This window comes from Siphateles boraxobius, unplaced genomic scaffold (assembly GCF_051911475.1).
Source record: "Siphateles boraxobius isolate OS27281-9 unplaced genomic scaffold, OSU_SipBor_1 8, whole genome shotgun sequence".
In the NCBI taxonomy this organism is placed as follows: domain Eukaryota; kingdom Metazoa; phylum Chordata; class Actinopteri; order Cypriniformes; family Leuciscidae; genus Siphateles; species Siphateles boraxobius.
In genome coordinates, this window is record NW_027509208.1 from 5,520,725 (window position 1) to 5,539,067 (window position 18,343).

Consider the following 18,343-nt stretch of genomic DNA (forward strand, 5'->3'; position numbering starts at 1 on the left):
AAAGTAATGCATTACAATATTGCGTTACTCCCCAAAAAAGTAACTAAGTACGTTACTTAGTTACTTTTTATGGAAAGTAATGCGTTACATTACTTTTGCGTTACTTTTTCTCACCTGCATTTGCTTGTTTGTTTGTTTTTTAATAACAGCTAAAAGAATCTATTTTGCCAATTGTTAAGGCCCTTTCACATCAAAAGTTAAATGAATAAGCCTCAGGCTGAAGGAAATGCATATTTACTACTGTACAGTAGAGGGCGCCGCTCAAACAAAGCTTTCAGCTGCTGCTGTTCTTGATTAAATAACAATAGAATACAGGAGAAGGAAGTCCAACACTCTTATTTCTAAACCTAATCTAAAGTCATTTTTGCTTATTAGTATGGTTGAATTAGATCATTGTAGGTCAGCAGCAAAGACATTGGTTAATAAAGTGAGATTAAATACATAAAGTATATTTGTGTAATTTAACATAGTTAATTATAAAACTTTAGCACAAAATTCTGTGATTGCATTTGACTGTTTTTATTCATTTTGAGGAATACTGAATGTTTTTGTGCAAGTGAGATGAGTAAATGCATGTTCAATGCAAATGCACACAACACCTCACTTTATTTCTCTCAACATGGGGACAGGAGAGCTGTCAGTCAATAAATGTGAAAAAGTAACTAGCGTTACTTATTTGAAAAAGTAACTCAGATATTTTGTTGTAAATTGAAAAAGTAATGCGTTACTTTACTAGTTACTTGAAAAAGTAATCTGATTACGTAACTCAAGTTACTTGTAATAAGTTACCCCCAACACTGCTCCTGGCTAAAGGCACTTCATACTGTGGATGATTTACAGTATATATTGTTTAGAGTGATATTCACAGCTTTAGACACAATGATAACATTAAGTGAAACCATGTGGTAGTTTTGTAAGGTTTATGTGTTATTGTTGGAAAGACATTATCACACCTCAAGTAATTAATATAATTTACCCACATCTTTATCAAATGTATTATCCATTTAATGTTGCTTCAAGATCAGGATCTTGTAGACTTACAGAAATCGTGTGGTAATTGCTGCATTTATCCTATGACAGCTCCTGGGGTGTTTCATTTCTGTAATTGTTTGATTTAAGATTGGGGCCTCTTGACATTTTGGTAATGAGCACATATTCTACTGTTCATTTTTGATTGTTAATGTCTAATGACTAAATTGTATGTTTATATCAAATAATTAGAGATTGTTTCAGCACCAGGGATCATGCCTATCAAGGATAGTGAATAGAAGATAGGATCATTTTCATAACTGCATAGTCTATAGCCATTTTGAGCTGTTTTCGTATAAAACAAATGCACAAATGTTTATGCAATGTTGGAGGACAGGAAATGCTGTGTTGAGTTATTGGGTGACCAATGACCTGTTCATTGTTTCTCCACCTGATGACGTCCCTGAGTGCCATACAACAGTGCAGTAGTTTACAGCAGCATATTCATCATCTTTACACATACGCTAAAAAAATGATTGATTCAAAGCTAAAGATTGGCTGGGTCCCTTATTTCAGATTCTGTTTGATTAACCATTCTGTTTGGGTTTGTTTGTGTGTAGCTCACAGCTTATTTTTGGGCTTGCTTGTCATGTGGCAATTTTGCAAGTACTGTGCCATTCCTTCAGCATCAGGCCTTTAGTGTAAGTTCACACCAGTGGTGAAGTCAGATCAAATATATGCCTCAATATGCTGAAAATTTAAATTTCAGTGCAAGCAGAAAGAAAGACACTGTCTGGTTTGGAGATTTTGGGCAGAAATTAAAAATGTAATTAAAATGCAGCCCTAATTTTCATTTGCATTCCTCACATCTCTATACTGTACTGCAGTGGGGAAATTGTGGATTATATTCAAGACGCAAGTGTCATGCAAGAGCTTATTGAAAATTTGAAAATGTTGTTTGATATATTTTTTTTCTTCCACTTTACAAATAGCAAAGCAAAAAATCACAAATACATATATACTCACTATGCCGACATATCAATGAGGACATCAGAAATCAAAGTATATACTCGTCTTCTGTTCTCCTTTTAGACAGGGTGTGTGTGTGTGTGTGTGTGTGTGTGTGTGTGTGTGTGTGTGTGTGTGTGTGTGTGTGTGTGTGTGTGTGTGTGTGTGTGTGTGTGTGTGTGTGGTGTCGGGTGGGGGTGGGTGATAGAGAGAGAGCATCTTTGCTACAATATAATTCATACATTTTCAAATACATTGAATAGGCTTGCATAAACCAGCATCTCTGTGTGTTTGTGTGTCTGGTTACTTTTGCATATTTGCATTCCCAGTCAAAGCATGCAGCAATTCCTTCTGCAAGACATTTTCTATAAAAGAAATGTATGATTTGATCGTATATCTTCTCATTAGTACAATAGTGTCTTACTAGGATAAGCATACCAATAAGATAAACATCTATCTACACTATTGTTCAAAATTTCTAGGTTGGTAAGAACAGTTTTTACTTTTTCTTTGATGAATAGAAATCATTTATTTTACAGTAAATAGAAATCCTTTGTAAAACTATAAATTTTATCAATTTAATGCATACGAATAAAAATATAAAATATTAATTTAAAATCTTACTGACCCCAAAAATATTTTTATTAATCAGTATTTTTGTCTTATTTTATAGTAAAAATATGAACTCATCCATAAAAATAAAAATGAATATTTAACTGAAAAGCAAACGTTTGCAAAATAGTTGACCGGTTTTTATTACCTAATTTTTCTTAGTTTTAGTTAATGCTTAAAATGCTAATGGGGTAAGGAAAAAAGAAAAAATACCACTGGGGAAAAAACAAAATTCTGATTGTTAAAAATGTATTCGGATAGAACAGGTGGCGAACTGTAAATTGTGTTAATTTTACATTTTCTTTTCTTAAAGCTATTTGTCTTCAACATGAACACATAGTAGGTTCTCTAGAGTTTATGGATCCCAAGAGTCTAATTTGCAAGTCATGGTACATTTCATGGAAGCTTGAGCAATATCCTCTGATTTAATATGAGGAGTCTGCTCTGGTGTCTCGATGTAAGCTCAGTCATGCATGTGCTAATGAACACGTGAAGATTTGACAGAATCGGAAACAGACATTCTGAGATGACAGTGATATTTTAGATTGACCTTTTCATGTTATCCTACACTTCTGAAGGTCTATATATGAGTTTCATATGTCAGTTGAGCTACATAAATCTTCTGTGACCAGACAGTCATAAAGCTGTGGGATTCAAGAAGACATCCTCTTCAGATGACACTTCACAGGGGTCACCATCATACATTTGTAGAAATATCACCTTGGGGGGACTGAACGAGACATAAATGTCATAAAAAGGTGTGTGATGTGTGTACGTGTATCACATTAAACAAAGCATTATAATGGAGTGATAAACAGCTCAGAATTTTATAATTACACATCAAAATGCTATTTCTCTCTGCCATGAAATCCACAAGTATGTACAAAGAGTAGAAACTGAAAATCAGATTTTATTAGTGACTAAAAAATTATTAATATGGCCTCAGACTTTTGATATGATTCAAGCAACTATTGTTTATAAAACCAATTGTAAGATACATTTGTGATTTTTACCATATAGAAATTCATAATCATCTTATTTCCTCTTTGAGACTGTGTGTCATAACTTATGAAGACTTATGTGTGCCAGAAGTTATGGGTCACACTGACCTTGGATGGCTTTCTCTGCTGGGAAATACACACACACACACACACACACACACACACACACACACACACACACACACACACACACACACACACACACACACACACACACACTCTCTCTCTCTCTCTCTCTCTCTCTCTCTCTCTCTCTCTCTCTCTCTCTCTCTCTCTCTCTCTCTCTCTCACACACACACACACACACACACACACACACACACACACACACACACACATACACTCACTCACTGTGCAACCTGATTCTTCACTCCACAGGTACAACACTCCTCAGATACACACACACACACACACTGGCCATATGTTTGATATGACAGCCACACTTGAGGTTAAAGGTGAAGCGATAGACCATATGTGTGTCACGTCTCCAACATACTTCTGCTGTCTGAACATGTGCTCACATACCAGTGTGTGCTATGAAGCATGCATTCAATGTACTGTATATTCAATATATCTTAGTAATTTATTTTGTATTGAATATATATTGTGTGTTGCAACATCTGTGTAAGGTTTGGAGGTTAAAGGGATAGTTTTCTACATACAAGGTAATAATCTTCATATTTTTCATTCTTTGCTGTTTGTATTATGCATTATGTAGTTATGTATGCATTGTCAACATTCAAGGATGCATGTAGGATACCACACAGAGATGTACTCTGGGCAGAAATGAAGCAGAGTGACTGGTTTAGCATGCTGCACAGTGTCTGACAGTGTAGTTTTGCAGGCTTCACTGACTGTGGAAGTCTAAGCTATAGGACAAGCCAAGTGTGAGCTATAGGTCCATGACTTTATCCAGCCTGACTGAAAAATGAATGAATTATGCATGTGTCCACTAGAGCTAAACCCTCTCTCTCTCTCTCTCTCTCTCTCTCTCTCTCTCTCTCTCTCTCTCTCTCTCTCTCTCTCTCTCTCTCTCTCTCTCTCTCTCTCTCTCTCTCTCTCTCTCTCTCTCTCTCTCTCTCTCTCTCTCATTTTCCTTAGTATTTATATACTAAATAATATTTCCCCCACTATTATATTATGTAGTGTATATAAAGCGATCTTTTTGTATTTAGTATATTTTGGTTTTCTGTAATCTGAAGCTTTGCTCTGTCTTCTATTGTTCTTGAGAGTGTTTCCTTCCAGCTGCAGAACCCATCCACTTAATCCTGTTAGATAGACTAGGCTTAAAGCTGAGGATGTCTCGGGCATCTTGTGTTGGAAGGTGTGGTTTCACAACTGGACGGGGACCAGTAGCCGTTTGTCATACAAAGCAGCAACACTGAGAGAGAAAAGAAAAAAGACACTCACAATTTACAGAGGCAAGATGGTAGGAAATTGTTATTCTATAACATTTCCCAAAATGTTCAAGGAAATTGCCTGTTTTATCAAGAGAGACAGAGGGAGTGAGTTTCCAGGTTTAAACATTTGGAACTCTGTTTACTTGACACTTATCAACAAGCAACCAATACTATAATTTTTGTTTTTGGCATGAATGTGTGTTATAGAAAGAGAAAGAGAGCAAGAGAAATAGAGTATAGAGATAGAGAGATGGAGGGACTGGGTTAACTTGCCTGAAGCTAAACATTTTTCATGCATTTAAATAGGAATATTATTAAAATGGTGGATGAGCAGTATATGGATCATTCTGAGCATCAAATTAATCTAGACCTTTGATGGTAAGAAAGTGTTAAAGGTGCAAACCAGAGCAAGTGAAACTCTTTCAAACCTAAAGAATCCGACTGTTTGCTTTAGAACGGTCATTTATTATAAATCATGTTAGATGACAGCTTGTAGATTGTTTCAGGTCTGGCGAGGTGATCGCTCCCTCCTCGGATGATGAATACATCAATAAGAACTGTATAGTGCTAAATATAAGTCCATGTCTTGCCACCAGCGGATGCTGAAAACCAAAAGTGCTTTCTGGAAAATGACACCATCTGAAGCAATAACAAGAAATCTTATTGAAAACAGCACAAAATGACCGTTTCAGGATCATAAAACAACACTAAATGAAATTTTACGATGCCCAAGAGCAATATCTGAGAATATCTATCTGTAATATAACAAGAGTAGCAATATATTTGTCTTCTTGGTAGCATATGCATGCACTGTAAGTTACTGAAAGAAATATATGAGGTGGTCAGTGATTCAACACCACTGTTTAATAAGGATGATTCACACCGACCATGCTCTTTATGTTTTATCTCATTATCTGCTGAGGAATCCTAACACAGGCCTTGTAGCATGGATGATGTTTTGCTATAATGAACTCACTCACACAAACAAGTTGAGAACGAGAAGGCTTCTGTACTTTGTCCTTGTGGTTCTGAAAAGAGCAATGTATTTTCTTGGTGAATCAGAAAGCTCATGCTAGACAAATTATTAAACACCAGTTGTTTTCCTTTTCAGAAAAACTGATTGCAGACAGATTTGTGTACGAGAAAAGCTTGTTTCACACTGCAAATAAAAATCAAATAGTCTTGCTTTCTAATAAAAATATGTTAGCATTGCTTGCTAAGCAAATCTGTTAATAATTATGTAAACTTTTCAGATAAATATTCAATGGAGTAAGAAAAATAAAATAATTCAAGATCTATTCTCTGGAAATATTGTATACAATGTATTATACAAATGAATGTAATATAATTCATATTTATTATGCATATTAATATATATTATTATTAATATAATATGTAATTTTGTTTCTTAAGTGAATTTCTCTTCTTTGAATTATGTGCATATGATATTCTTATTGAAAAACAAGACAACATGCTGATTAAGATGCAAGTCCTAGTGAGCCTTTAACAGACATTCAGATGTTTCAGTCATTGATTATGTGCTCTGATAGCCTGAAGGTCAAACCTCTATAAGATCTGACGTGTGCTAGCTAAGACTAATTACTTAAACTAGCTGAAATCGAGCACTTTCAAATGCCATAAGCTTGATATATACGGTTTAATGAGTATACAGATGAGATGCCTCAAAGAGTACATAAATATATTAACCCCCTGGTAGTCTCGCTTTTTTTCTTATCAGTGCAAAAAAGACTCAAAATACTCTGTTGATTTTGATCTTACATAAAAGTGTTATACATCATTCAATCCTGTTAAGTGTCTAATTGTTTTGTGTATACTCAGAATAAAAACAAAGTGTTGTGCTCTTTGTCAAGTAAAGAAAAATAAACATGATGCGAGTTTTGCCTTCTCTCTGTCAGTGAAGTCCATTCTGAAACGCGTCCGAAAATGAACTGTAACTCAGCAAATACTTGTCAACCAGGCACGAGAGATTTTTCTTTTTGAAGCTTGAATTCTCTTCTTTTAAATGAAGTAGTTTATATAAAAAACATATATTCTCAGTTTATGTAATCTGTGTGAAAAGAGAGAGATGTCAATTGTTTTCTTTTCAGCTCATTATACCTCATTACGCAAGCCATGCAAACATGCCAACGCCCACATCAGCTGGATAACACACATCAAGTTTAATAAGAATCATGTATTTTACCTGGTCTTGCTGCGCTGTTAGGAATAATACTATCGTAATAATCCTGGAACATTAACCTCAGAAGTGCTGGTAGTTTCATTTCGAAGAGCAACGGATCCAGCTGATGTAGTAAGTTATTTATTCTTAAGTGCTTTGTTCTAATCGTGATATTGAATAGTGTCTGTAAACCGCAAAAAGACTGTTTAAATATGAATTGTGTGTCTGTGTCTGAATGAATTAATGAACGGCACAAACGCGCGCTGTTGTTTACTACAGCTGAACAGAGCGCATCTCACACTCTCATAAACACAATGTGTTATAGACTAAATATGAATGTTTAAACAAGATTTCGTTGATTAGTTTTGGATTGATTATAACGTTTTTACTGTAAAAAAAACTACTGCCACATTAAATAAGCTTTTGTTCAACAATTTGTGCTCATATGTTAAATATACAGTATGGGATGTTTTGTCAAAAATAAAGTAGGTATATTGAATTTTCATCGAAGATGTTATTATAGTGTTTGTTCCAATATTCAAACTAATGAATCCTTACCTTTGAAATACGTATGATAAAATGTATACTTTTTACAAAGAAAGATTACACTTGAAATATTGCTAAAATTGTTGTAATTGTAACCTTTTTTTGTTGTGTTTTATTAGTGACAAATTTGGGGGGAGAATACATATTTCAAAACTTTCTAATACATACAGTATGAGAATTAACTGCACAATTACTAGAAATGTTTACCTTGGATATTATACAATTTGCATGCATACAAAATTTGTGGAAAAAGACAGATTTTTCCAAGATGTTTCCAACTCTAACTTTGAAGCATTTCTGTAGAATATATATATTCTATATTAGAACAACAACAGAATTGGTTCAAAGTTAGAGTTGGAAACATCTTGAAAAAATTTGTCGTCTTTTGTCCTCGCATTCTTTGGTACCCATTGACACACCTGTGTGAAAGGCTCATTATGCAGCTCATTATGCAGGACTTCTCAGGTGTGAATCAGAGCATTATTCATGATCCTTGACGCCCAAAAAAAGCATTGGATGCATATGCATGGATGCCAACACTGTAATTGAAGCCTACTGTAGCTGCAAATTGTGTTTGCTATTTGTGATGTTTAATATGATATTTTAGCCTGAATGTCATACTGCAACTGCAAAGAATAATTTCTGCCTACAATTTTTTTGATGACGGTGATTTGTTGCCCTTTAAGTTGTTTTTGAGATTTTATGTGGTGGTCACTGATTTGGTTGTACAGATGCATCAAATTTATTTATTGTTTTTTCATTTTTTGCCAGTTCTATTTAACATATTTCATCATGCATTCTGATGATTGTATTTTAAACCCAAAATTACAGCATGAAAGACCCATTTGGATATGCCTTGTGTGAATGCATGTCTGTGCATGTATTTTTGTGTATTTGTACACATGTCTGGAAACAATAAAGGAAGCAGGCATAAAAAAATGTGAACTCATTTGTTCTGGTGGTACATTTGATGCAGAGCTTCAACCGCCATCTGAAACACTCAGCATTGTGACACTGTCCACAGAAAGAGCCATTCGAATGCGCTTTCTTACAGTCACACTATTACAGGATGCAGTGTTTAAAATAATCACTCAGGCAGACATGAAACAAGCATAATGTAGTCAGCAGGGAGCCAGTGACTTCTGTCTGCCTCTCTAAATCAAGATTAATGGTCTTGTGAATGCTACATTAATAGGCTGTCACTTGAGGATACATTTACAAGAGCAGGATGATTATCCCGGTTTTACTTAATTTCCTCATTACAGGTGTTTGTGTTGTACGGAAGCTGGGTTAGAGCAGGGCACAATTTGAAAAAGCCAGATCCAGCACATGCTAAAGTTTGGGGTTGGAATTTGTTAAATCTTTTTGAAAGAAGTCTCATCTGCTCGGCTCGGATGCACTTATTTGATCCACAGTAAAACAGTAATATTGTGAAATATTATTACAATTTAAAATAGGTGTTTTCTCTTTCAATATATTTAAAAATGAAATTTATTCCTGTGATGGTAAAGCTGAATTTTCAGCATCATTACTCCAGTTTTCAGTGTCACATGATCCTTCAGAAAGCATTCCAATTCCAGCTGATTTGCTGCTCAAGAAACATTTCTTACTATTATCAATGTTGAAAACAGTTGTGTGTGTGTGTGTGTGTGTGCGTGTGTGTGTGTGTGTGTGTGTGTGTGTGTGTGTGTGTGTGTGTGTGTGTGTGTGTGTGTGTGTTTGTGTGTTTGTCTCTCGTGTATGCTCTTTTAATAAACACTATTCAAACCCATAGTTTTGGGGGGAAACTGAAGAGATTATGTTCTTTCTGCATTTCTGAATTTGCTCCTTTCCCTGGGCTACTAGTAAGGACTCAGTTATTATGATGGTGGGTAATATCCTTGTACATTAGGAATTGCTGACACAAAGCATTGTGGGAACCGTAGACTACACTTGATTTAAATGAAGTGCTTCTGAAATATAGTCTCATTTCGCTGTCAGTCACCCTAATGGTTTTACCACTGACAGGGCTGTCATGCTCGGCTCCAGTGTCACAGATCTAATAAAGGCCCTGCTTTCATATCTGGAGCTGAGTTTAGTTTCTGATGAGAGCCAACAAAAAGGTTGAGTCTCACTGAGTTGTGTTGCATTTCTTTAACATCACGACATACATAGGTCTAAATCATTGAATATTTGTCTGTGTGTGTTTGTGGTACTTATGTGAGGGTAAAAATAATATAGACCTATACATTAACTGTAAACCTGTTTTCTTCCTAGTAGTAGTTTTTATTGCTCATTAAATGAAATACAGCAAGTCTGTCAGTAAAGGGAACAATAGAAGGAGAGAGAGTCACTATTAATTGGAATTTCTGGGCCACTGAGTTGCTTAAGGCTTTATTATAAAAACATTTTCAAAACGAACAAGATTTTCATTAATTAGTAGAGAAACCCCAGATGCACACACACCCCATGCCTTTATACAGTGAGAAGACTATAATAATTCTATATTGGTATTGGTTTCTTTTCTTTTTTCTTAACCCAAGGCTTACCTTTTCATTCATTTTTTTTTTCACCCTGAAAGAGGCTTTAGCCCTGACTCGTTTTAATGTCATGTCATCTATCATCATTTTGGCTTGTGTGTGTGTGTGTGTGTGTGTGTGTGTGTGTGTGTGTGTGTGTGTGTGTGTGTGTGTGTGTGTGTGTGTGTGTGTGTGTGTGTGTGTGTGTGTGTGTGTGTGTGCGCGCGCTAGAGTCCAGTCTTTCAGGCCAGTTTATCCCTCCATCTGTAATTAAAATCACTCATGGAGAACACCACCATCGCTGAACAATGGCATCCATATTTTATAACACACACACACAACACCTACAATTACAGTCTGAGCCGCTCTTAACACACACACACACACACACACACACACACACACACACACACACACACACACACACACACACACACACACACACACACATTTGATGGAATTTATTTTTATCATCCAACCTGAAATTAGGTTTTGACAAAACTGTCACTTTCAAGGACCTAGATAAGATTGGTGTGTGTGTGTGTGTGTGTGGTGGGTGTGTGTGTTTGATTATACTTTAGTTCTGATTTCTGAAGAAGTGTTATAAAATCTGGAATCACTTTTCATTCTTTTTCTCTTACGGTCTTTCTGAGAGATTTTGGGCCTTTCACATTTTTTCCTAGTTGTAAAGGTCACTGAGTTTATAGTAAGAAATTCAGTTTTGAAACCGAGTTCCCAGGAAAGCCTTCCACCTTTTATCGGTCAGCCAAACAGAAAACCCCGCCCCCAAACCAACACAGCATTGGTTAAGCCATTGATATAAATGGTTTATTTATAGTATCTCAATTATTGTATTATGCTGGTAGAAAGTACACTACTGTTCAAAAAGATTTTTTATCTTTTTTTAATAAAGATGTAATGCTCTCCAAGGCTTTGATTATTTGATCAAAACTACAGTAAATACACTAATATTGTGAAATATTATTATTAAAAATAACTTTTGTATTTTAAGACATTTTAAAATGTAATTTATTCCTTTGATGGCAAAGCTGAGTTTCCAGCATCATTACTCCAGTCTTCAGTGTCATCCTTCACAAAGTATTCTAATATGCTGATTTGGTGTAGAAATATTTCTTTTTATCAATGTTGTGCTGATTAATATTTTTTCTATGCATTTTTTCAGAATTCTTTTGATGAACAGAAAGTTCAAAAGAACAGTATTTATTTAAATCTTTTGTAAAAGTACTCCACTGTAATTTTTGATCAATTTAATGCATCCTTGCTGAATAAAAAGTATTATTAAATAAAAGTATTAACAAAACGTACTGACCCCAAACTTTTGAACGGTAGTGTGTTTTAACATAAAAACAAAGCATGCTTCAGCAGCTTCAGTCTTAAATTCAGTCTTTTCCATAACTGGAAGATTTAATGCACAACTGTCACAAACTCCTGCTTACAGAGTAATGCCGAGTTTACACAGCACGATTTTATAAAGTAGTCGGCTCACTGTTCTTTTCACACTGCTCGACTATCTGGGGTAACATTCAGTTGCTGCTGTGACAGGAGGTCTCACACTGCATGACTTTACAAAAGAGAGAATTGCTGCCAACTTCCGTCTGGTCCGCAAACTACGTTTCACAACCAAACACACGCGAGAAGTGATAAGGAAATAAAGCAAGATCACACGTGAGTTCTCTTGTGAGACTGAAATTGTTATTAAAAATGATCCAAATTGTCTGTGCGCTGATTTGCAGCGAAAAGGAGAGAGAAAAAAACAGATTATGCTGGAGGAAATGGTTGGGGAGACGAGGGGTGCAAGGATTGTGTGTTCTGTGGAGAGAGTTGGGGGTAAATAAATAAGTGTGCAATGTCCTGCTGTTGCTGCTGGTCAAGCAAATGTTTGTGCTTTGTTTCTGTTTCTATAAAAATCCTGATATTCTGGTCTATAACTCCTCCCCGAACATCCCGATGTCCTGTTTCTTGCTCTCTCATTGGCTGTAGGTCATCGCCAATGTAGTTTTCAGTCAGAACACATTCACACAGCAGGATTTTGAATCGCGACAGCTCCAGATATTTAGCATGCCAAATATCTCACCGCGAAAATCGGGCCTAAAATCATTAAGTGTGAACTCGGCATCTGGACATCTTTGGCATACTATTTTGACTGGACAATGGTTTAGGAGGATCTTGTTAATCTTGCATACTATATTGGCCAGTTAATACACTTGGGGTTGAGCCAGAGACTTTAAGTTTAAGTTTAACTGGTGTCTTCTCTCTCGAGCTCTATCCTTCTCTCTCTTCCTCCAGCCTGACTGATAGACTATCCACGCTTATCCTCAGGAGAGTCTGTCTCTCTCTCTCTCTTTCACGCCTCTTTAAATCATCCCTCACTTCATTCCAGTCCTTTATTCTTCCCCTGACTCTCACCCTTTACCTCACAATTCTTCTTCCTCTATCTATCGTCCAATCCCTCTGGAGATCTCTCCTGTCCGCCTGCTTCTGGTAATCACAGACAGGTTGAGACAGATGGCAATACTTCTTACTCTGTCTCTCTCTCACTTTGTCTTGCTTTGTCTCTCTAATGCTGTCTGAGATCAGAAAGTCTGAAGCATTCATTTCAAACTCAAAGAATTGATCACAGTAGCTGACATAGTACATGGTCATTTAACATTTATTTATTATTATTATTATATTTTAGGTACTGTTAATTAGGTTAGACAATCTCTCACCTGTCCTACTTAACCAAAAACAACCGTTTACTGGGTTTCTGTTTGTGCGACATTGTAACCGAAAATCTCAATCCAGTGTGTATTCCAAAACCCTGTTCCTCATAACCTTACAGTAAACATCGATCCGATCTTCTTATTGTCTGTGATCGTCACTTTCACACCGCAGTTTTGTGTTCAGTGTGAACAAACCAATTGTTCTGGGAAACTTGTCACGTCATGCCTAGATAGGTCACACTTTGTCTGAGGTCAAAGTTTGTGTGAAATGTCAGCAGTCAGAAATATTGATTGTAGTCATTTGTCACTTTTTAATATATATTTGTTAAACCAATGATCCATAAATTCTGTCCTCTTTATCTTCATCAGGCATAATGTTTATGTATTATTGTATGCGCTTTATAATATATATATGTCAGTATGGTAAACAGCTTTAGGAAATGTTTGAGTACTGGTTTGAATTCATGATCATAGGTATGTCAGGATATGTGTGTTAGTCTTTTAACTTTGTGTCCTCATTTTCATAATACTCTGCTGCCACCTAGTGCCCCGTTTCTCTCTCTCTCTCTCTAGCTCTCTCTCTCCATCTTTCAGTCATCTGCACCACTCCTGGTGTTAGACACAAAAGCCAATCAGTGATTGTCGTTATAGAGAGACAGTACGAGTGGAGAGGACTGTGTTGGTGCAGTCAGGGATCTCCCACATGCATACATTAACATCAGTGTTTACATATCCCTGACATAGACACTTAGATACACACTGCAGAATGAACACAATTACCACACATTCAGTTTGTCAAACCTAACCTAGCCACATTCTTCCGATCAAGCGTACACACACACACGCACACACTCATTTACATATAAATTGCAGTAAGTAGGACAGAGCTTGTTTAAATTTGATGAGAGCTTTTGTTCAAATGAGGACTGAAAACACAGGGGTATCGAATGAATACACTCTTAGATTCAGTGTGTATATGTGTGTGTTCTTGGCAATAGTTTTGGGACATTTAAGGACAGCCTAGTTCGGGGGAAAAAAACTCCATTAAATAATACCACATGTAAAACCATAGAATCAATATAGAACTATTAAACAATAGAAATCTATTTTATGTCCCTACTAAGAAAGCGAAGTAAATTTTGTGCCTGAATATCCTCTTTCACTGGCCGTATGGTATTGTATGTCACTGTATAATCTGTATTCACATGCTTGCATATCTAATTAATGTTATTTATCACCATTCCCATGGAAGACATTTAGTTTTTATTGATTTGATTGGACTATAGCTTACTGTGACGACTCAAGCTGTATATTGTCCAACTGATAGTTCAACAGCAGTGCTCAGTAAAGTCAGATTAGATGCTAATGTTAGTATTGTTCCGTGCTGTTTCTGTTTGGATCTGTAGACATAGAGGAGCCAGGACTGAATGTAGAGCATCTTGATACCAGACTGGAACAGAGGTTTAAATCTAAACTAGAGCATAGAAATGCTATTATTACCCATAATTCATGGGATGACTCTTAGCATTCTTTGAAAGAGGAAGCTTTTCTCTTGGCCGGATTACTCAAAACCACTGTTCTCTTTCATTGCAATTACACAAAATGCTCACTTTTCTTTCTGTCTGGCTTACTGAGGCTTCTTCAAATCATCCAGGAGAAGCAAATGTTCTTCAGAAAAGCAAATAAGATGAGATAGAAGTTATTTCATTCTGTCAATTTGTGTTGACAGGTACTGAGATATGGATAATATATCCATATAATATGGATATATGGATAATGGATATTATCCATTATTGGATAATTTCAGCTCATTTTATACATTTTACGTTATTTCCTAAATAGGTTTACTCATGGCATGGGGCCAAGATTGTATGATAGACATGTAGTCATTCTCTCATATTACCTGAAATGTTCAAAATAACCATCAATCAGTGTCTCAGTGTGTGGCCGAGCAAGGAGAAAAAAAAATCTAAATTATATACTGTAGTAGTAACCACCAAGCAATGACCTCAGTGTATGTGTGATAAACACACACACAGTTTAGTTGCTAGAGTGTTAAAAAGAGCACGACCCCAAGAATCTATGATATTCTGGTCGCTATGAATGGCTTGGGTCCCTATTTCAATGTAAGTCTATGGTATTTTTCTACTCATTAGAGCATCCACCAAGTGACATTGTTTAGAAAAGTAAACCAATTTTTTTTGGGTTTAAAAGTTTTTTAACAACACATTCACTCATTAATGTACATTGAATAAACTGTTCTTTGACTCACTTCAGCAACTGCTGTTTTTCCTGCTTGAAATATCATACTTTCCCTTACTCTTACCCTTCTCTGTATGTGGGTCATGTATACATGAGAGTTCTTCAGTGAGAAAGAGAAAGAGAGATGTGTGTGTTTGCCTTTGGGCTGTGTTCTAAAGTTTGAGGGAGGATGCTGGCAGTGGTTAACAGTAACAGGAAACGCCAGTCATCCCACTGGAGCCAATCAGCACTAGCCCAACTGAACCCAGTTACACTCCACTCCAGCCAGAGATGTTTCGCTGCAGCGCTCTTTCCATTGGGAACACAGCTGTGGCCTGTATGGATGTGTGTGTGCATACTTATTGTTACAACTTTAAGACCCATTGCAGCTGAGAACTGTGCTCTCATGGTATGTTGATAACCTGAGAGGATGGTTTTGTGGTGGCTTATGTATAGTCATCTTGATTCCAGCTCTCCTCTGCTGCCATGCATTGTTGTATATTCCCCACTGTACTGAGAGAGAGAGAGCAGGCGTGGAGGAAGCTGTACTGAGGGAGGAGGGAACTTGGAAAAGAGGAGGGAGGTTTAGAGAGCGATAGAACAGAAAAAGAAATAAAGAAAGACAAAGAAAGAAGGAGGGAGACCTGTCTATTCTGAGTGACATTACAGCAAGGATCTCAATTATACCGGTGAGTCCTTCTTAAACTCCAGTGGACACGTTTGCAGTTTGTGTTTAATATTAATATTTGAATATTCTCAAGAGATTAACTTTAAGTAGAGTTGCAGCAAATATAATAGTAGGCTGCCATTATTCATAGTTTGGAGAACAACAGAGAGTCGTAGAAAGTTTGAGAGTTTTACTCTCGTATGCCATACAAGGTATTTCAGTTTGTTTGCATTTTGTCTAAGTGGGTGTTATATTCAGTGCAGCAAAATGAAGTTCAGTGATGTAGTGGTGTGTTCCATCTCTCACTCTGTCATTAGCTGTGTCTCTTATTGAAGATACAAAGACAAGTTCTATGAACAATACCTGTTGCATGTTGTCAATTACCACAGAAAATGTCAAATTCTATTCTCATCCTTCAGTTTGTAAAATAATAATATTAATAAAAAAGTAATTTTGACAGTTACATGCTTACAATGAAAGTCTATTGGGCAAATGTACTATAACTGTCTCATAGATTTCCATTGTTTTTAGAAACTACGGGACAAAATAATATTATGTGTTAGGTCTATTTGTATTTAACTAGGAACATTCTTTTAATAATTCTGGAATTTGTTTTTATTTTATTTTTTTGGCTGGTAGGATATTTAATAAATTGCAAACACAGACATCTATTTGAGAAGTTTGGAGTCAATAAGATTTTTGAAAGAAAGAAAGAAATACATTTATTCAGCAAAGATGCATTGCATTGAAAGGAAAGGCTTTTACATTTTCACAACAAAAATCTAAATCTTGTAATAAATGCTGTTCTACTCCACATTTCTTTCATCATAAACAGTTTTCACTATATATTAAGTAGCACAACTGTTTTCAACATTGATAATAATAATACGATTTAGCTTTGTCATCACCTGAATAAATTACATTTCAAAATAAATAAAATTTGTTAGGATTAAAGACTTATAATAATAAATAATATTACCGAACCCCAGTAGTGTGTTTGTATGAAAGTAAAAGAATTATGAGGAATGGATTTTTGACAAAGAAACTTAATTCATATTGTGATCTCATTTCATTACAAGCAACAAAAAATGTTTATAAAGTACAACACAAACAGATCAAGATACACAGACCAAAATACCAATATGAATTTGATTTTCACTGTTGACACACAGTAACATCTAGCATAAGCAAATGCAGAGCATAGGAATGGACATAATGAAATTGTGGGACACACGTCCATGTAAAGCCATTCGTGATAACCCAGCAGTAAGGATTCAAACTGGAAAGGAAGTTAGACAATGAGTTATGTTTGTGTTGTGACGACAGCTCTTGCATCGACAATGAAATTTCACTAACAAGCATTCAGACACACACACATACACATATACAAAGCCCCTTGTGTTTGACTTCCTGTCTGGAAGACGTCCAACAGCATCTGGATCAATTCAGGATTAAAATAGAAAGGAGAGACTTTGGGACGGAGAGACGAATCAAATAGCTTGCAGAAGTCAGAAACACTCCGCAAACTACATGAAGTGAGAGAGAGAGAGTGACAGTGATTTGCTTTAACTGCTGGTAGTTTCATCAGTAAAAATCATCATAACTGGTATCACATCCTGATCAGAGCTGTGTGTTGCCATGACGATACGAGCCAGTACCTGCTCACCGGCTGTTCCCTGCTATGATCCATTGTGCAGTCTCCTCTTTTGAATGTGTTGGGATTTATTGTTCTGCATGCAGAGACATGTGCACGTGGCCTGAGGGAGCAGCGTATCTGTGTTTGCATTACTGATTACCTGTGTCTGTGTCTTCAAAGCTGTAGTAATGTACACAGCTTGATGACAGCTTGTCCTCTGTCAGAGTCATGTGCATGAATGTTTATTAGTGGGGTTTGCTAAAGCATGCATCACTGTTATTATAGTCCATACTTATGGTTAAGGATTTGGACAAACCTCTAATCCTAAGTATTGCAATTCAGTACATCCCACAATGTTTGTGACATAAAAGATACCTCAAATTGTGTGGCTTTTTGAGAAGAGGGGTGCTATTACTTTTCTAAATCATTGACTTACAATTTTCTCTACAACAGCTACACATACACACAAACTATAAAAGGACATGAGTCGAATCTAGAATATCTTTGGGCTTACTCTTCTTGGGCAAGAAGCGATATAGCAACTACCCAGAACACCCTAGCAACCACATAGCAACCTGCTGACAGCCACTCTTGGCAACTCTTGGGTGCCTGTGTGATTTTCCTACATTGCTGTAGTTATATTCTTAGCTTTACTTTTTTTTGTAATTATACATTGTAGATATTGTGTTTTAACCCAAACATCAGCCTGATGATGTCATTTCCAATAATACAGGAGTGGCAGACAACGTATAATCAAGCCTCCGATCCTCCTCTGCAGTAGACATGACACACACACACAAACAGAGCGGACCATATTTATGGATTATTTTAGGGATGTTGTTTTTGGGAAAAGTTTGTGTGGT

General features: G+C 36.2%; 1 protein-coding gene across 6 annotated transcripts in view; it reads left to right on the plus strand.

Moving 5' to 3' along the window:
* sash1a (SAM and SH3 domain containing 1a) overlaps positions 1 to 18,343 on the plus strand; it is a 291,967-nt gene that overhangs the window by 188,823 nt on the left and 84,801 nt on the right. The window contains exon 1 of one of the 6 annotated variants that reach the window (XM_077220080.1): positions 15,762 to 15,866. The exons of 4 other annotated variants lie outside the window; for them this stretch is intronic. The gene's annotated coding sequence lies outside the window, so the exon portion shown is untranslated. Of the gene's footprint in view, positions 1 to 15,761; positions 15,867 to 18,343 lie in introns of those variants that run through there. One more of the 6 variants, XM_077220079.1, reaches the window with a different exon arrangement.